The sequence below is a fragment of the Gigantopelta aegis genome, chromosome 10, assembly GCF_016097555.1.
Source record: "Gigantopelta aegis isolate Gae_Host chromosome 10, Gae_host_genome, whole genome shotgun sequence".
Lineage (NCBI taxonomy): Eukaryota > Metazoa > Mollusca > Gastropoda > Neomphalida > Peltospiridae > Gigantopelta > Gigantopelta aegis.
The window spans coordinates 12,287,209-12,308,602 of NC_054708.1; the positions used below are offsets into that span (position 1 = coordinate 12,287,209).

Consider the following 21,394-nt stretch of genomic DNA (forward strand, 5'->3'; position numbering starts at 1 on the left):
ACTTCGACTTCTGCTAATCAAAGATCGAAAACAAATAATACATCGGATAAGCAGTAGGATCAGCAATTTTTTTATAGGTCAGAACACCTTTTTAGAACATTTTTTTCACTCTTCCTTGTGCACAGATTTTTGTTGTCCTCCAGATTTCTAAAACATTTTGTGACTCACTCCTACTAAATCCTGCGCCGTAGACTTGAGATCATCTGTCATTTGTCTTGGCGCCTGCATCATGAATCAAACTACCGCCAGACGGCTATAGTAGAATATGTAAAGCTATGAAATGTTTGCACCCATATATGGAACAACAAAGTCATACAGCAACAAAACGAAGAAAAAAAGAAGATTAAAAAAACAACAACATTAGTTGTCATGTTTTACAAAGGACCAGATAATTTATCTTCGCTTTGTTTAATAATGGCCTTCTTTGAACAAAAACGATGGCTCCATTCATTGTCATAGTTTTTGAAGGATCTAATCAGTTATCTGCTTAAGGACGACGTATTGCCCTTATCAGCATTGTATTCAGATATGACGACAAGAAGGGATTGTGTTGCATCAAGGCAAGTCATGATAGCCTATGGCAGGAGAGGCACGAGTTTGTAAATTGTCTAAACATCCATTGAGCTCCCCTGTTTTGTGAAGGTTTAGATAAGTCGGGGGAGTCTTTAGAATAATAATGCTCCTACGTACCAGAGTAGGACAGATTAAAAAAAAAAAAAAATTATTATTATTTATTTTTTAGGACAGATATTAGGACGATAGGAAACACATTACATATATATTACAAACACTGATATATTAAAGAAGAAAATGTATTTAATATGTATTACAAACACTGATATATTAATGAAGAAAATGTATTTAATATGTAATTCTGTTCGTTAACAAGTCTATTATTTGGAAATATGTTACGATGGTTAAAACAAAAATAAAAAGAAAGAAAGAAATGTTTTATTTAAACATCCATCCACAATCGTCACATTTTATTTACGGATGTATGGCGTCAGACATATAGTTAAGGACCACACAGATATTGAGAGAAGGAACCCGCTGTCGCCACTTCACGGGCTACTCTTTTCAATTAGCAGCAAGGGATCTTTTATATGCACCATCCCACAGACAGGGTTGTACATATCGCGGCCTTTGATATACCAGTCGTAGTGCATTGGCTAGAACTAGAAATAGCCCAATGGGCCCACTGACGGGGATCAATCCCACACCGAACGCGCATTGAGCGAGCGCTGTACCACTGGGCTACGCCCTGCCCCCCCCCCCCCCACACACACAAAAAAAAAAAAAAAAAAAAAAAAAAAAAAAAATAATGGACAGTATTTTTAAGGCTGGTGTGGCAGAATTTAGCTCAGTCGGTAGAGAACTTGCCTAAGGTGCGATGGGTGGCAGGATCCATCGCCCTCTGTGGATTCGGGTCTGTAGGTATGGGTAGTTTTTGGCATACTTCCCTCAGAGAACTGTTCAGGCACACCTGTCGTGGGCACAACCTCTGACTTCGCTGGAGAATTCTATCCATGACGGAAGTGGGGTTATTTTTATTTTAATGACTGCTTTATCGCTATGTGGCGGCAGACGGTTTCCGCTTGTTCTACACGACTGCATAGGATCAATTCTTTCTCTCTCATGTATTCAGTAATTGGACTATATTATTTTACACTAACAAATATGGCTGATTTTTTTTGGACGATTTTGTCATAAATCAACAACACTGACATATAAAATTTAATACTACAGAGTAACAAGATAACTTTTATAATGATGTTTTAAAAACAATTGATCAGAAAATACTTTTATAATGAAGTTTTAAAAACAAATTAATCACAAAATACCTTTTGTAAGCCGAATGAAACATCGCAATAAAGTTATATCCTATTGTTAAGGGTAATCACTTGTTAGAGCATGAAAGAGAATAGATCGTCTTTCAAGCTCATTACTCCATTCGATATGAAATATGTATTATTTATTTTTATTTGAAGTATGAAATATGTATTTTTAATTAGCCAAATTTGTTTTTACATCTCCTTCGAACGTAGTCATGTCGCATATGACAACTGCCATAGTTATCCCTAAGAGTGTTAGATATCCTATGATGCCGTTTGATTCGGCAAGGGAGGTTACTCTTTGTGCGCATGTGCAGATAAAATGTGAAACGTGTATTCCGTGAGAAAAGGTGTAAGGACACTACACTGGACAATATCTCACGTCCGTGCCCACTGGACAGGGTTATCCAGCTTTTGCACGGTGCTAGAAAAATCTGTCTGACCCTAGAGCTACATAAATCTGTCTGACCCGAAGGCTAGACGATTTCTACATACGCATGACGTAATAATTCGTGTTTTACGACGATTGATGTCATAACAAATGGTTTTCAAAATTCTGTTTGCCATTTCACGTTGTATCATTGTTTTAAAAATATTTAAACAAAAAAATATTTTCAACTTTATATTTATTGTTAAATTGTTGCATTTTTATGTCGTTGCATAAGTTGGACTATATTTTTCAGCATATGATTAAATGAATTTCATTGTTTTAGGTGAAATGTTTACGAATCGTTCAACAACAAACAAACCGTACGTAGTTTACAAATTAATATTTTGTTACTGTAATTAAACGGGCAAGAAAAAGAATCAATCACCGTTGTGAGGTATAGATAAGGCAATTCTAACCCTTGGGACAAAATGTTTTTGTTAGGGCATCGGTAAACCTCGGCCCTTACAAAAAAAAACCAAAAAAAAAACCCAGCATCAAACAACCCCCCAAAAACCCCAAACAACAACAAAACAATAAAACCCCAAACAAACAAAACAAAACAACAAAAAAAACAAAAAACAAACAAACAAAAACAAACCCAACACAAAACAAAACATTTTGTCCGTCGGGTTGGAATTGCCTTATCTATACCTCACAACGGTGATAGATTCTATTAATCCATTAACTATTAACCACTGTGCTTTAGGTTGCACACCACTATAGGGGAAGCCATGTGTTTACGGAAATGGCGTCACATATCAGCATGCGCGCGCGTCTGGTAGGCAGAAGTCGAGAATGGTCAGTTGTAACAAAGCGAACTAGCGTAGCGTGAATAGCAAACAATGACCAAAACATTCGCTTAAATTACCACTGGTAGTACGGGAACGCTATTCTACATAGCTCCTGTATGGAGGAGATACATGTTCTCTTTTGACCCATAAAATTTGACGATTGGCCGAGTTCAAAACTATAACAAACTTCCTCTTTTTTTTCTTCTGTTTTTTTTCACATGAATAAATATTGTTATTCCATGTATTTTAAGGCGTCTGGTCCATATTTCAAGCAAATCATTACAATACAAACGAGCACAGAAATAAAAATTATAAAATACAATAAGTAGGCCTATATGTATTTAAAACTGTTTTAAAAGAAATAATACCCTTTGTTAAATGAAATTATTTCTTTAAACAATTTTAAATATACATGTGTATATATATATATATATATATATATATATATATATATATATATATATATATATATATATATATATATATATATATATATATATGAACATTTGTTACAAATGAACAACCAGTAGACAACACTGATGTGTTATACTTGGCTACCGGTTCATTTGTAAGGCTTTTTATCAACAATAAAGTTTAAGCAAGTAAGTATCTTATTAGAAAACTTTACAAAACTTTAAAACTATTAATTTTATTAAGTCCTTCTTTATTCCTTAAAGTTACTGACATCGAATACATATTAACACATTGTATTAAAATGGAGGATACTAAATTTAGTTTCAGTACCAGTTCCATGACCACATACATTGGTCCCTCTAGCGTCTCTTTTTAAATATAAGTACAGAACTTAGCCTTTTAAACCAGATACACTTTAAATTTACTTGGTCCCCCAAGTACACACACACACACACACACACACACACACACTATAATATATATAAATTACCATAAATATTTTAATTACCTAATCCCATACGGGGCAGGACATAGTTTAATACACAGTAGGTCTAGGATTGATTCACATTGGTGGTCCTATGGGGCTATTTCTCGTTCCAGCCAGTGCTCCACAACTGGTGTAACATAGGCTATGCTATTTATTATCCTGTCTGTGGGCTACTGCATATAAACGATCCCTGGCTGCTACTCAGAAAGCAACAGGTTTTCTCCCTAATATTATCTGTGTGATCCCTAAACATGACCGACTCCTTATATCCGTAATTAAAATGACTTGAGTGCATCGTTAAATAAAAGATTCCTTCCTTTCAAATCCCAAACTGTGTCAGTTACCTTTGACAAGAGGCACAGTTTCAAAAGGCTTTCACTTTCAACCTGATTAATAAAAAACCAGTTGAAACAACTAATTACTGTAGATTGTAACAATAAAATGTTTTTTATGTTTTAATTTACAACATAAATTAACACAATCAAATATCATTTAATCATTGGTTTATAATGATATGATCAAAAAAAAATAAAATAATAATGCCTTGTCTATTGTTTCTCGATATAATTTTATTGATTTTGTAAAGTCTGTTTTTATTAGAAAATAGAGATCGTGGTAAAAAAACGATTAAGTCCAAGTGTTATCAATGTCATCATCACATACTGAATAGCCCCAATAATGTTTGGAAAGTCAGTGAAAAAAGTTCTGGTATCCTTCTTGTGCACAGAAACATGAGATACCGTAGAAAAGAAACGCCGAATCTTATACCAGTGTTCTCCTTAGCATCCCTTAATTCACCCTAAAAGGCCCTTAATTCATCCTGAAAGGCCCTTATTTCATCCAAGAGCTGCCGGTTCTCTATTTGCCCATAAACAGGGATCATTGATATCTAGAAAAAAATATCAAAATTGTTAATTTTCTGTGATATAAGTATGAAAGTTTTATATTGTGTACATATTAGTATGATTTGACTCTCTCTCGGAGTGAGTGCTCCGCAAGGCTCAATGGGTAGGTGTAAACCACTTGCACCGACCAGTGATCCATAACTGGTTCAACAAAGGCCATGGTTTGTGCTATCCTGCCTGTGGGAAGCGTAAATAAAAGATCCGTTGCTGCTAATCGGAAGAGTAGCCCATATAGTGGCGACAGCGGGTTTCCTCTCAAAATCTGTGTGGTCCTTAACCATATGTCTGACGCCATATAACCGTAAATAAAATGTGTCGAGTGCGTCGTTAAATAAAACATCTCTCTCTCTCTCTCTCTCTCTCTCTCTCTCTCTCTCTCTCTCTCTCTCTCACATACAGCTCCCTGTTATTTAATTAAAAATATAAATACTCCAGCCACCTACCTATTTTATGGCATGATACAATATAAAATACACTCAGATTTTTTTTTTTACACACTATAATGGATCTGTCAATACAAAGTTACACAAAACGTTGTTTGTCGATTGACTGGGTACTGTCAACAGGGCATCTTCGTTTCCATCCAGTTTGGTGGTGTGTGTGTTTGGGTTTTTTCATTTTAATTTGATCATCTCTTCAATTTTTCATTTCAATAAACATTCTACGTGTACTAGTATTACGAACGAATAACATACAACAGACCTTGTGTAACATGACGATCTCCGTTGTGGGATAGGCAAAGTTGATTGTTGTCAGCTTACTGTTCGATAAAAATAATTCCACAATCCTTCCTATAGTGATTTGTGCGGCTAACAACAACGTATGAAATTACCATGACAAAATACCATTCATCAAAACTAGTGTACACTGATTTAATTGACGAAAAAAACATTCGATTGTTCATTACTACCAATGTCAAAAGTGGTTCTTGCCTACCAGAGCTCACGCGGTACCACGTGATCAAAACATGTGACGTCACCGTGGCTTCTCCTTATAGTTTTACATGCATTTCAGTACAATTTGTGTGTTAAAGTGTATTTATTCTGCAAACATTAGAGCAATATAGAGAGGGTAACGTGACTGCTATTTTTAGGAAGTACAGTCACATTGTAACTACCATGCAAAAAATTAAAAATTAAATAAATCAAAATAAGTATAAATAACAAATATTTTGAGTTATCCACCCTTTTACTGTTATAAAAGTGGCAGAAAACCACACGCACAGTTGTTATCATTTAGCAATGCATATAACAAGCAACATCAAAACCAGTGGGTTATTTATATACTTCCGTGATCGATCTCGTGGTAAACATAAAACAAAAAAGATTCAAAAAAGGTATTTCAATATTTTATATTATTTTTTAATCAGCCCCTATTTCCCAGAGCAAAATCAAATCAGGAGGTTATTTATATACTATAAGGGTCTGTCTAACTGCGATCATAAAACAAAACAGATTTGAACAGCTATTTAAGTATTTTATATTATTTGTTAACGAGGACCTATTTCCCACTGCGGACTATATCAAGCTGTTACACAAAGTGACAACTTTGGAGAACGGTATCCTTGTGCCGCGATAAACCTACCGTTGGCCGAATCTCGCGTGATGTTTGCCACACCGACCAGACACTATCAGTTAACATACATTATATGCATAAAGCAAACCGCCCGCAGCACTCCACGTGCGATATTTATCAACAGTGCGGTTAAAAAATATGGGACAAAGGAAGTCGCGGTGACAGTTAGAGTATTTTACACGTCACCGTAAACGTAAATCTTAAGTATATTATGACGTGTACAACTAGAGGTGGATGCATAAGACCATGGTGTTAATTCTGTGGGATACATTTTAGTTCACGCGGTATGTGTAATTTCACGCGGCTGTGTAATTTTCGTGAAATTGTTATATAGATTTATGGAAACATCATACCTTGAGTTATGACGTGTTCTAAAAGGTGAACAATTCTTACAACCATTTTGAAAAAAAAAGGTCACCCGAAATTTACAATATGCGATTATTTGCTCATAAATATGTCCAAAAGACACAATTCGCCCCCACCCCTAATTTTATGATGCATATATCATTGCTAATTACAAATAAGGACTCTGCGCCACATTTTGAATCTACGAAGGTGCTTATTTCGTGTCAGATCCATTATGACTGCCAAAATTATAAAATTTTATAGATTACGCTTGATTCCCACATCACTAAATATAAACCGATTTAAGCACAAATTGTTTCAAACTATTTATAAGATGATTGTCTTTCAGATAATATAACACAAGATGAAATAAATGTCTGTAATTTATTTAAAATAATAAATAATAGACTAAATAAATGAAATCGATGAGTTTTCGAGACTTACCTTTGTTTGACACCCAATAGCTGATGTACGTTTCTGGTTTATTTTGTTGGGGTGTCATCAATCATTCATTCATTCATTCATTCATTGTAAATATTAAATCGGACAACACATCATAAAAGAAAGTATGGTTCCTTGTAAAATAACTACAGATATATACTAGTATTCTTACACACCTGTTGGTGAGAATATCATTAACACATACTTGTTAACACATAAACGTGCTGTAACATTTTAAAGACATACAACTGGCTGCAGCTAGGTGATGACCAGGTCACCAATGCCATGCCATCCAATGAAAACAACAACAACAACAACAACAACAAAAAAAACCCCCAAAAAAACCCACACGGTCGAATCGATCACTCCATGACGTACAAAATAACCAGAAATTGACTTGTCTTTGATGCACAAGTTAACTATAAGCGAAAGAGCCGTAAATAGATTTTCGCTGGAAAAGGCATTTAAATTTATTTTGAAACTGGTTTTTTTTTCAAGATATGTAAGAAATATAATACAACATTCGTGACCATTAGATATTTATCTTACAACTCGTTGTTTAGAAACGTATCCAACTCGCTTTCACTCCTTAAATACGGTTTAAAGCAAGTCGTTGTAAGACATATGGTATCTAACGGCAATCTGATTAAAATTAGCTCTACTGGGTCTACCAGTAGATCTAACAGCATTGCGTGGACTCCCATGTCCAGGTGGCATTTCATCTATAAATAACAATTTAAATATCGACCAATTACACTTCGCCTTTTATAGCGTTATTCGGGAGCATACAAATTCTAAAAATATCGGGCGAGACTATTTATGCAATAGGCGAACTTGTTGGTCTATTTCAACATTGAAAAAACAGGGGGAAAAGTGCAGTAATAAACTTTGGATTGTATACTAGTATAAACAGATTTTATGGCTATACCATCACTGTTTTTTATATTGCAATTAGTTTCCGGCATACTTCGTAATTCCTGAATCATTTCGTATACCCTCGGCATAATCCCGAATGTTTTCAAATTCTTTTCAAATCATTGGCATGATTTTGCAAGTAAGGTTTTGACTGGTCGAATGAAAGGTCAACTGTTAAAGCTGCTGTTAGATCCACATATAATAGTGGAGCTAATTTTAATTAGATTGATCTAACGGATACTTATGTAGTAGTCTCTATCTATATAACTGACAGGATTGCAGTCCACTGTTGAGGTCATATCTTTAAAAGAACGGACCACGCGATTTCAAATGTAAGCAATATATGCGTACCTCTTCAACTAACGCTCATTACCATACGTCATTTAATTTTTTTTTTTAAAAAGAGCATGAATGAAAACTTTAAAAAAATGTTTTGTTGAATTGTTTAGTCACTCTACAACTGTGCGGCCTTTTTTATTAAGCGGCGGTGTTATGAGTGTCACATGATATCAAGAATCCAATATGTCGAGTGGTGTTGTGTTAAGATATATACTCTTCAAAAAAAAAGAAAAAAGAAACTTGACATTGATTTTCAAAGTTTAATAAAATAAAAAAAACCTCAAAACCCTGGTAGACATGATAATCCATCTGAAACATGTACACAGACATAGTGGTGGGGAAATGTCAGTATCGGTTATGACCACCATGAACCCTGATGACAGCTTGACAACGGCGACGCATGGAAGCAATCAAACGTTGCACAACACGTTGTGGAATGTTTTGCCACTCACGATGCAGTGCCTTAAGAAGTTATGGAAGTGTCTGGGGTGGTGGATTCCTCCGGCGCACACGTTGATCCAATGCATCTCATAGATGTTCTATTGGGTTTACATCCGGCGAACGGGCAGGCCAAGATAATCTGTGGACGTTGTGGCGCTGCAGAAACTCCTGACTAACACGTGCAACATGTGGTCTGGCATAGTTATGCTGAAACATTCCGCCGTTGATGTTCATGTGCGGAATGACGTGATGCTGCAGACCACATGCACAAGAGCCGTCCTACCACCATGATGAATTCCTGCCCACACCATGACACTGCCACCACCAAAACGGTCGACTTGTTGCACGCAGTTTGGAGAATAACATTCCCTTCGACGTGTATAGACACGTGTGCGTTCATCAGCACGTGACAGAAGAAAACGAGACTCGTCTGAGAACAAAACAGTCCTCCACCTGGCACGTGTCCATATCACCCTCTTCTGGCACCACTGCAGACGCTCCGCTAAGTGACGTGGGGTCAAAACGTAACGTCGCACTGGTCTTCTAGGGAAAATCCCTGCCTCCCTCAACCGATTCTGCGTAGTCCAGGGATTTGTGTCGCTGTGGTTGTTGCTGTAATGGTTCGATTTCGAAGATGACACACCCGGATGTATCGATCTTGAGCGGTGGTGGTTACTCTGGGACGACCTGACCACTTTGAGTGGTGTTGTACCGTGCCCATGAATCAGAGATTGTCTGTCTGGAGATGCCAAAGTGCCTTGCTACAGCTTGTTGAGGTGCCCCTGCTTGCAATCTTCCAATGACATTATTGCGTTGAGCTGAAGCGAATCGTGGCATTATTGCGTTACCTACAGTGTCGTTATGCGATCTGTTTGAATTACTGCTGATGTGGCCTTTTATGCCCCACCACCGGAGGGTTCGGCATGCAAAGTTACAGAACTTCATGATGCTCGTGCTTCTTTGAGGATTGCGCTTTTGCGTTTCAGTACAAACTTTGACTATGGCTACGTTTATGCGAATCGAACGTGTTTTATAGTGTTTTTGCATCAACATTCGCTCACTTGATTGTCTTTATAATGTCTTTGGTTCTGTAAAAATAATCCGATAGCGTTATTTTTACTAATGTCAAGTTTCTTTTTTTGAAGAGTATATTTTCAGATACTACAGAATGTGGTGTGTACGGTGAAGAAATATCTTGCATGTGTTTTAGATCGGGTGATCCACAAACTCGAGGTGTAATATCCCAGAGAATTCAATCTGAACAACAAAACCGTTATCGACAAAAATCGTATTTCTGTACACTGCAGAGTCGAATGAGTATTTGTCAAAATAGTGGCAAATTCCATAAATCCCTACCTAGTGTCTCGTCTATAGGAGAACAGTCACTCCCTACCTAGTGTCTCGTATGTAGGAGAACAGTCACTTCCTACCTAGTGTCTCGTCTGTAGGAGAACAGTCACTTCCTACCTAGTGTCTCGTCTGTAAGAGAACAGTCACTTCCTACCTAGTGTCTCGTCTGTAGGAGAACAGTCACTTCCTACCTAGTGTCTCGTCTGTAAGAGAACAGTCACTTCCTACCTAGTGTCTCGTATGTAGGAGAACAGTCACTTCCTACCTAGTGTCTCGTATGTAGGAGAACAGTCACTTCCTACCTAGTGTCTCGTATGTAGGAGAACAGTCACTTCCTACCTAGGAGATCCTCTACTAGACAGTATATCCTTTAAAATAAAAATACATCCTTAAAAAGAAATATGAAATAAAATAATCAAAATGGCCGATGAGTAGAAACTCCATCCAGCCAATTGTAGCTAGGCAAAACCAGACATTTAGGTGACACTGTACTTCTTCTCCAAATTATGGGGCGGGACGTAGCCCAGTGGTAAAGCGCTCGTTTGATACGCGGTCGGTTTGGGATCGATCCCCGTCAGTGGGCCCATTGGGCTATTTCTCGCTCCAGCCAATGCACCACGACTGGTACAACAAAGGCCGTGGTATGTGCTATACTGTCTATGGGATGGTGCATATAAAAGATCCCTTGCTGCTAATCGAAAAGAGTAGCACATGAAGTGGCAACAGCGGGTTTCCTCTCTCAATATATATGTGGTCCTTAACCATATGTCCGACGCCATATAACCGTAAATAAAATGTGTTGAGTGAGTCGTTAAATAAAACATTTCCTTCCTTCCTTCCTTCTCCAATTTATGTCTCATGAGAGTAACGCCACTGATGTGGTTGTAGCATACGTTAGTTATATGTGGGGGATGGGGGTGGGGGTGGGGGGTGGGGGGGGGTGGGTCGGGACGTAGCCCAGTGGTACAGCGTTCACCTGATGTTTTATCCTGTCTGTGGGACGGTGCATATACAAGATCCCTTGCTACTGATGGAAAACATGTAGAGGATTTTCTCTCTAAGACTGTATGTAAGAATTACCAAATGTTTGACATCTAATAGCCGATGATTAATACATCAATGTGCTCTAGTGGTGTCACTAAACAACACAAACAAACAGCCTACACTAGAAACACTATGATTAGTCTGCCTAGCAACAATGGCTCCGAAATATCGCCTCAGACACAAAACAAAAATATTGACAAGGTTCGCATTTGGCCCAACTCAGACAGATGAAATGGAAATCACTTTGGAAAACACAAAGACAACATCAAATATGTGTTAGATAGATAGATGATAGATTATGTAATTTACATCATGGAGGAAACAAAAGCAGCATCTACGTGTTGTGGTATTTGATGCCCTGTTTCTTTCTGACATTGCAGGACCAATGCACAATGGCAAGGTATATCATGCCTGAATGTTAATAAGCATTCATCGATTTCATTTTAACAAATCTGGTCTCAGTGTCAAGAATGTGTGATGAAGATGCCATTTAATTACGGTAGCACGAGAGAGAGAGAGAGAGAGAGAGAGAGAGAGAGAGAGAGAGAGAGAGAGAGAGAGAGAGAGAGAGAGAGAGAGAGAGAGAGAGAGAGAGAGAACCTTTAAACACATCCCTATACCACTAAGGTTTCGGGCATTTAAAGCTAAAGATTGAATTGAAAGACACGGGTGCTATTACGTGTGTCATTGTTGTCAAGGATCACACTGCCTTCATCGTCTGTTCTTTTAGCACGTGCATTTCTAGACAGCAAGACTGCTAGGTTGCTATCAGATTGACAGGGACTGTTGCTAGTTCTTAATAATACATGACTATGAAGCCGAGACAGACCCACTGTCCTTTAACGAGATTGGTTACGTCTTTCAATGCAGTCTGCATTTACTGAGTCACTTTTACTGACATCTTCACTAGATTTAACGCCAGTGTTTTCACAATTAACAAAGTGTGAATCTTCATTTGGAATGTAATTGTCTGCTACTTCCGTCTTCATGATTATCCATGCTTTAGACGGATCAGCCGCTGATAGATGAGCAGAGCATACCACACCAGTCGTGGATCCTGCTCGAAGTTCAAAGATGGGCAGTGCCGTAAATATATATATATATATTTTTTTTACATTTGGACCCAATCCTACGGGACATTTGCAGTTCAATAGCACCATAAATACCCCCGCCCGCTGCTGACCCTGGTCGGGATGCTTGTACTCTCTTGCACTTGCCAAGCGCGGGCGGTCCCCACTCACCTGCCCCCACTAACCCCCACCCCGACCCCTTTCCGGTTCTGAACGAAGGAGCAGGCCAAAGTCGACATCTGCGCCCATGAAAGGCGTGCGCTACAACAGCTTGCTCTGAACGTGCACGCTAAACCCTATGACCTGGCCTAACCAGACCTGCAGTACTGTTTGGATGTATATGCATTTAGACCTGGGTCCAATTTCATAAAACATCGTAAACCGACTAAGCAACAATTCTCATTACTACTAACAGTATAACTAATATATACGTTCGGGTCCTGGTTAGAGTTTCTAGGTGTCTGATTAGTACTACCAGTCAATGGAACACTCATGCGCGTTACGCTAATTTGTCATATATAGAGGATATAACATGGTTCTTTGTCAAATATGATTTATATCTCATCGAGTGAAGTTTGTAATCATATATCACTCGTCGCGCTTGAAATGTTCTATTTATTATATAACTTTTGCAATTTACCTTTATTTTTAAAATACCAGCAGCAAAATAGTTCCAGCTTTCTTACAGTGAAGATAACACTTTCTACTTTTAGAGTGAAATAGTGAAATTTTCACTCTAAAATGTGTTATCGTCACTGGGTGACTGATAACACTTTTATTTCACTGATATTTTAAGATATTACACTGAGAGAGAGAGAGAGAGAGAGAGAGAGAGAGAGAGAGAGAGAGAGAGAGAGAGAGAGAGAGAGAGAATCCGATCAGGACCCGAACGCCCGTGATTTAAAAGTTTGTTTCGTTTAACAACAACACTAGATTTATTAGTCATCGGCTATTGGATGTCAAACATTTGTTAATTTTGAATTTTGACATATTAACCTCTTTTAGACAGAGTAGTAGCCAAATTATTATTAGGGCGGCGAGAAATTTACCGCCCCTTATCCGAAACTTTATCCGAGCACCAATAGGGTACAAAAATCAGTACATGTCACCAAGTGCTAGAATGTTCTGTTTATTAAGCGAAAGGATTCAGTATGCAATGATAGTAGATGTACAGTGGATACCTGGAATTAGTCTTCTGTTCCATTGTCCCTACAGCTGGCATACGTGGTTTAAAACCTGTTGTAATGTCAATATGCGCATGTCCGATACGGCTTTTAGACATTATATTGATCCTCCAGTTAAAAAGAGTCTGTCGTGGTTTCACCGTGCACGGCTGTCTTAAGCGTATAAAAGGTTTCACCAAATTCTGATCGTGATTGGACTATTGGACTAATGCTCCGAATGAGCATCTCAGCCAGGAACTGTTATGGTAAATATGCTTTTAGTATGTGTAGATATTTTGTTGTCATTTTATGAATGAGACTTGCGATGTCATTATAGTGTTCTAGTCGCCCCGCTTTTGTGTTTTTCATCCCCGAAATCATGTTTGCCGCCTCAGTATTGTGTTAACCGCCCCGCCATCACGATTACTGCCCCAATATCACGTTTGCCGCCCCAAAATTGCGTTTGCCGCCCCGGTATGACGATTGCCGCCCCGGTATGACATGTTCCGCCCGATATGACGTTTGACACCCAGTATCACGTTTGCCGTGCAATATAAAATTTGTCGCCCCGGTATGACGTTTGCCGCCCGATATCATGTTTGCCGCCAAATATCATGTTTGCCGCCCCGGTATGACGTTTTCCGCCCCGGTATGATGTTTGCCGCCCGATATGACGTTTGCCGCCCTATATGACGTTTATCGCCCTGGGCCCCGTTCCATGAACGAATTGTAGCTAAGGTTAATTGTAGTGATTTAAGGTGAGTTTTACAACTAGCACCGTAAACTTTACAGCCGTTCCACAAAGCAACCTTACGGTAGTCGTAAATGCCCCTTTAATTATTAATAGATTCTTTGCAAAGAAGTGCGAATTAGTTAAATAATAAATTGTTTACCGACTTTTCGGAACATGTTGGATGTATTCATTGGTATGGGACAACCATGAAGTAACTTTGTCAATTTATTCGGTAAGCGATAATTGCCGAATGCATAAGACATGAGAGTTATCTCCCTTATTTTTGTGTGAAGGTCGTTAGGCCTAGACTGTTTTTCATCGATCACAGAGTTTCATAAAAGGTATTTGGTATATATTAGATCCATTTTTACACAAAGAGTTACTATCCTTCTTAGAAAATTATCAAAGCATCATCTAACTGCCATTTAACAGCTACGTTAGTGGCTTACAACTGCCTCGTACCAATTGTAAATTTTCACTGTAATTTACGACGACAGTAAGCTACGCAGCGTCGTGGAACGGGCTAACAATTGTAGAAAATATTTAAGGTCTCGATGGTAGGTATTTACGACAACAGTAGGGCTAAGATCGCTTCGTGGAACGGGGCCCTGGTATGACGTTTGCCGCCCAGTATCAAGTCTGCTGCCCCGATATCACGTTTATTGCTCTGGAATTACGTTTGTTGCCTTAATATCATGTTTTTCGCCCGGCCATCATGTTTGCCTCATGTATCATATTTGCCGCCCCGCCTTCACTTTTGTCGCCGCCCCGCCATCACGTTTATCAACCTGCCATCACGTTTGCCGCCCCCATCACATTTGCGGCCCCGATATCACGTCTGTCGCCTTCTTATTTTTTCAATCACTCCTTTCCATCTTAAGTAGCAGCTTACCGGTCCGCCATACGTTTGATTATTTACGTCGGCTTGTGGATTTAGTGTTCCACTCGTTAATTAAAGTATTAAAGCGACAGTCCTGAGTTTGCTTTCATTATTCACACGTTTCCGACCATCAGGACATGTTACATGTTAAAGTTACGTGTTAAATACATTTTCTTGTTGAGAGCATGATCAGTGTTTGTACATCCAAAACGTTTCTCATTTTCTTAAAGTCACAGACCCACTTTAAACCCCCCCCCCCCAACAATTCTGGCGTATTTTTCACTATTAGAAGCATTTTGGATAATTAATTGAAATCAGACATTACTTACATTTCAATGTTTAGCTTATCTAATTCGGTACATCTGAAATGTTTCTGGTACCACAAAATGCATTTAAAAATTAAAATAAAAATTAAAAGCGCACTTACCTCTGAGAAGTAACGGTTATGGAGACGAGCCCTTGTTTATTTTTAAGAGTATTCCAGGCCAGTGTCAACGTCACAGACTCCTTTTGTCCAGATGTGTTACGGGTTTGTAGATTAATCAAACTTAGTATTTATTTTCACGGGTTTAAACTAGCGCCTTAGACTTTAATGCTTGTTACAGTTCAAACCTCTTTTTCTCGCACGTATAATATTATTTGGAGGTAAAATTACAAATACTAGGACGATCAGAAACACATTGGATATACAGACACTGATATTCTAAACAAGAAACTGTATTTAGTACAAAAAAAGTTTATTTAGTCTAACGATACCACTAGAGCATATTGATTTATTAATAATCGGCTATTGGATGCCAAACACTTGGTACGTTTGACATTTACCATCACGTTTGCCGCCCCGCCATCACGTTTGCCGCCCCACCATTACGTTTGCCGCTCCGTCATGACGTTTACCGCTCCAACGTCACCTTTACCGCTCCGCCATCACGTTTGCCGCCCTAACATCATATTTGCCGACCCGGTATCATGTTTGCCGCCCTACCATCACGTTTACCGCCCCGCCATCACGTTTGCCGACCCGCCACCACGTTTACAGCTCCACCATCACGTTTGCCGCCCCGCCATCACGTTTGCCGCTCCGCCATCAAGTTTGCCGCCCCACCATCAAGTTTGCAGCCCGCCATCACGTTTACCGCTACGCCATCACGTTTGCCGACCCAACGTCACCTTTACCGCCCCGCCATCATGTTTGTCGCCCTAACATCACATTTGCCGCCCCAGCATCACATTTGCCGACCCGGTATCACGTTTGCCGCCCTACCATCACGTTTACAGCTCCACCATCACGTTTGCCGCCCCACCATCAAGTTTGCCTCCCCATCATCACGTTTACCGCTCCGCCATCACGTTTGCCGCCCCACCATCACGTTTGCCGCTCCGCCATCATATTTACTGCTCCGCCATCACGTTTACCGACCCTCCATCACGTTTGCCGCCCCGCCATCACGTTTGCTGCCCACCATCACGTTTGCCGCCCCTCCATCACGTTTGCCGCCCCACCATCACGTTTGCCGATCCGCCATCACGTTTGCCGCCCCACCATCAAGTTTGCCACGCCATCACGTTTACCGCTCCGCCATCACGTTTACCGACCCGCCATCACGTTTTGTGCTCTACCATCACGTTTGCCTCCCCACCATTACGTTTGCCGCCCCGCCATCATGTTTGCCGCCCCGCCATCACGTTTGCATTCCTGCCATCATGTTTACCGCTCCGCCATCACGTTTACCGCTCCACGCTGGAGCCAAACACTTGGTAAGTTTGACAGTCTTAGAAAGGAAACCCGCTACATTTTTTTCTCCATTAGTAGCATTCATATGCACCATTTCACAGATAGGATAGTACATACCCTAACCTTTGATATACCAGTCGTGGTGCACTGGTTATCACGAGAAATAGCCCAATGGATTCGCCAACGGCGATTGATCCCAGACCGCCTGTGCAACAGGCAAGCGCTTTTCCGCTGTGATACTTCCCGCCCTTTTCTATTTAAAAAACTTTAGTCATTAAAAAGGTTCCGTTAGTCGGAAACATAACAGGAAACTGGTTAAATAACTTAATTACGGAATTGGCGCGATATATAATAGCCCCAGGGTCTACTATCACCAATGACGCAACAGTGTATTGGCTTAGCTGACTACACAACAAGCCTTTCGTGTCCATTTAGTTATCTTAGTGCTGTTTTGTATATGTTGTGTGGATTATATAATCGTGTTGTTAGGTATACACCTTTGCATATGGTCAATGGTCACTGGAACTAATTGAAAAAAACTATCTATTGATAACAGTTGTATGTTAATTAGATGTAATATATATCAGTCAAAGAAAGAGCATTTATGACGTCGTAAACCCACCCCCACCAATAAAAATAACTAACTAAAAATAATACCCTCCCCCAAAACCCCCAAATAAATCCAACAACAACGAAACACAAAATAGGGAACTTGTAACGTTTGGTTATTAGAAAAAAGAAGAAAGAATTGTTTTATTGAACTATGTACTCAACAACAAATTTTAACTAGTTATATTGCGTTGGTTATATGGTTAAAGATCACAGATATAATGAAGCAGGGGCTACTTTTCAACTACCAACAATGCATCTTTTATATGTATCATCCCGCAGACAGGATAATACATACCACGATCTGTGTTACACCACTTGCAGAGTACTGGCTGGAACGAGAAATAGACCAATGGGTCAACCGACGGGGATTGATCCTGGACCGACCGCGTATCATGCGAGCACTTTACCACTGGGCTACGTCCCCCAACCGCTAGCCTTGATTAACAGCACTTCCGACGACATCGTCTGTTGTCCTTGATTAACAGCACTTCCGACGACATCGTCTGTTGTCCTTGATTAACAGCACTTCCGACGACATCGTCTGTTGTCCCTCATTAACAGCACTTCCTTCCGACGACATCGTCTGTTGTCCCTGATTGACAGCACTTCCGACGACATCGTCCGTTGTCCCTGATTGACAGCACTTCCGACGACATCGTCTGTTGTCCCTGATTGACAGCACTTCCGACGACATCGTCTGTTGTCCCTAGGTTGAACTAGCCGGAATCCTCAGACCATAAGAAGTTTGTTCATGTTGTTTAACGACACCACTAGAACACATTGATTTGTTAATCATAGGCTATTGGATGTCAAACATTTGGTAATATTGACTCCTAGTCTTCCTAATGCAGCAAGGGATCTTTTATAGGCACTTTCGCACAGACAGGAAAGCACATACCTCAGACGATAATGACAGGATACGTAAATTTAGTTGTCTGCCTTCCGTCCATTATGGCGAAGCAGACACAGTTGACTTAGTACGTAGTGTTCCTGCGGCGCTGAGTTAAAACATCACAGAAGTTATTTACTGAATACAGCAAATGTCACCGCGACACCCAACACCTACCAGCCTTAAGAAAAAGAAAAGAGAAAGAAATTATCATTTTACATCTCGACGTCTTTTGTAAGCTACGCTATTCCATATTTCTAATGCTAGTTTCAGACTTTTCAACTGTCGTGAAGAAATGGTTTACGTCTATTCCGTATTTCTAATGCTAGTCACAAACGTTTCAACTGTCGTGAAGAAATGCTTATTTTACATCTCGGCACCTGTATAAGCTACGTCTATTCCGTATTTCTAATGCTAGTCACAAACGTTTCAACTGTCGTGAAGAAATGCTTATTTTACATCTCGGCACCTGTATAAGCTACGTCTATTCCGTATTTCTAATGCTAGTCACAAACGTTTCAACTGTCGTGAAGAAATGCTTATTTTACATCTCGGCACCTGTATAAGCTACGTCTATTCCGTATTTCTAATGCTAGTCACAAACGTTTCAACTGTCGTGAAGAAATGCTTATTTTACATCTCGGCACCTGTATAAGCTACGTCTATTCCGTATTTCTAATGCTAGTCACAAACGTTTCAACTGTCGTGAAGAAATGCTTATTTTACATCTCGGCATCTTTTGTAAGCTACGTCTATTCCGTATTTCTAATACTAGACTCAATTATCAACTGTCGTGAAGAAATGCTTATTTTACATCTCACCACGTTTCGTCAGTTACGTCTATTTCGTATATAATGCTAGGTTCAGACTACCAACGGTCACGACGGAGTTGTCCCAACTTACGTCAGGTGCGTTCATATTAACAACTAATGGGTTATTCGACGATAATCGAGTTGTAAGAGCGCTCAGATTACTCGTGAAAGCAGAACGTTGGCCTACTTTGTGCTGGCAGTTGGTAGTCTGCCCCTAGCATTAAGAAGAAAGAAAGAAAGAAAGAAAGAAAGCAAGAAAAAAGAGAAAAAACCCAGGAAAGAAATGCTAATTTTGCATCGGGGCCGGGTTGGGCATGGGATCCGAGTCCATAGAGAACAATTGATTTTTCGACGACTACCTCTACCACTGATTGACATCCGGTCTGTACGCATGCCAGGACTGAGAGCACAATAATTAATTACACTCTATTTTTCCGTGTAGCTCAGTGGCTGTGGCAGTTTGATTAATCTCACTATGCTAGACCATTGGCAGTTTACAAGACATTTTACCTGCCTGGGGACAGTGAACCCATGTTGTGCAGCTCTTTTTGTTTTTCGCTATCTCAATGTAAACACACCGAATGACACCTATTTTTGTACATTTTACATAAATATTGCATGACTTTCGGGTGAAGTGGGACAGTATGCAGTATCCAATGTATTACAAAATGTGAATTTATTCACAAACTACATCATCTTCCCTGGCAAACCTAGTCTAACAAATATACAGAACTTCACATACGTTGTTTTTGCTTCCTATTTATTGCACGAGTTTATTTTGCGAAAGAATATATACTACGAAACGAGTGTGAAGACTTTTTGTATTGCCTGAGCGAGAGCGAGGGAAGTACATGAATCCTGGCACGAGTTTCGTAAAATAACTACCATTCACACGCAAATGTAATAATTTCTTTATTATCCACATTATTATTGTTGTTTTCTTTATGAATAACAAAACCCAACTCAAAATGTTTCAGCCACAACTAGGAGAAGACTAAATGACGTCATATTTCAAATGCACAATCTGAGCTAGGACTGGAGAAGCAACGTCATGTTATGATGTCGCTTCCCACAATTACGTCATTACACTTGTTATTACACGTTTGCTTCGTATGATTATTATTAACTCGGTTATGTTGAACCATATTGATAATAATTGAAAATATGAAACAGCCAAGAAACACATCACAAAAACTATCCTCACATGCATTTCAGCAAATGGGGAAATCACCCTAGTCTGTAGCCATATCTGAACCACCCCGTACGCCATAGGAGCTGACGACAGTCATTACTAATACGGGTGCAGGTACTCTTCGATCCCATGTAACAAAGTCCTTGGTATGTACTATCCTGTCTCTAGGATAATGGATATAAAAGATTCCCTGCAGCTAATCGAAAAGAGTAGTTAAATGCGTGGCGTTAGCCGGTTTCCTCTCGCAATATGTGTGTAGTCATTAACGTAATGCCATATAACCGTAATTTTAAATAGTTCTTTTTGATCACATGCAAATATTCGCTTAAGGCCAAACAAGATGATTGCTCCGCCAAACATTTAAGATTAGTGGAGTACTTTAGATGGACTTTCCAAATAAAGAATAATGGACTATTAAAAAATAAACATTATTTTTTAAAAGCGAAATGTTTTTTTTTAGGACATTTTCAGAAAGAGAAGCGCTCTTTAGGGCTATTAAAATATTTAGAAGTAGGGCTGTAGCTAGGATTTTTTGTTGGGGGGGGGGGGGGGGACTGATAAATTAATAGTCTAAAACTCCTTAAACGGTTAAGAAAATAATTTTCTTTAAGTTTCTATAACTTTTTCTGCATTTTTTTTCCGGGGGGGGCTGAGTACTGTGTACCCTGCCCCCCCCACACCCCCACCCCGCTGGCTACGGCCCTGAGAAGGATAGGTTCAAAAAGGTATGCCTTTTCTAGTACGTGCTGAAAGGATGGAGAGATGATTTCCATAGTATTCAGTCTTATTAATTCACCTAACATTAAGTGCAACCCCAGTGCAGCAAGAAAACGCGAGCGCTTGGCCTCATTATATGAGGGGCGCGGAACGTAGCCCAGTGGTAAAGCGTTCGCTTGATGCGCGGTCGGTCTGCGATCGATCCCCGTCGGTGAGCCCATTGGGCTATTTCTCGCTCCAGCCAGTGCACCACGACTGGTATATAAAAAGCCGTGGTATGTG

General features: G+C 39.6%; 1 protein-coding gene across 4 annotated transcripts in view; it reads left to right on the forward strand.

Annotated features, from left to right (window-relative positions):
* The window catches only part of LOC121383165 (tyrosine-protein kinase receptor torso-like), a 190,877-nt gene that overhangs the window by 21,504 nt on the left and 147,979 nt on the right, over window positions 1-21,394 (forward strand). For 3 of the 4 annotated variants that reach the window (XR_005959268.1, XR_005959269.1, XM_041512994.1), the window contains exon 2: window positions 2,546-2,582. The exons of the other annotated variant lie outside the window; for it this stretch is intronic. The gene's annotated coding sequence lies outside the window, so the exon portion shown is untranslated. The remainder of the gene's footprint in view (window positions 1-2,545; window positions 2,583-21,394) is intronic. 4 annotated transcript variants of the gene reach the window in all.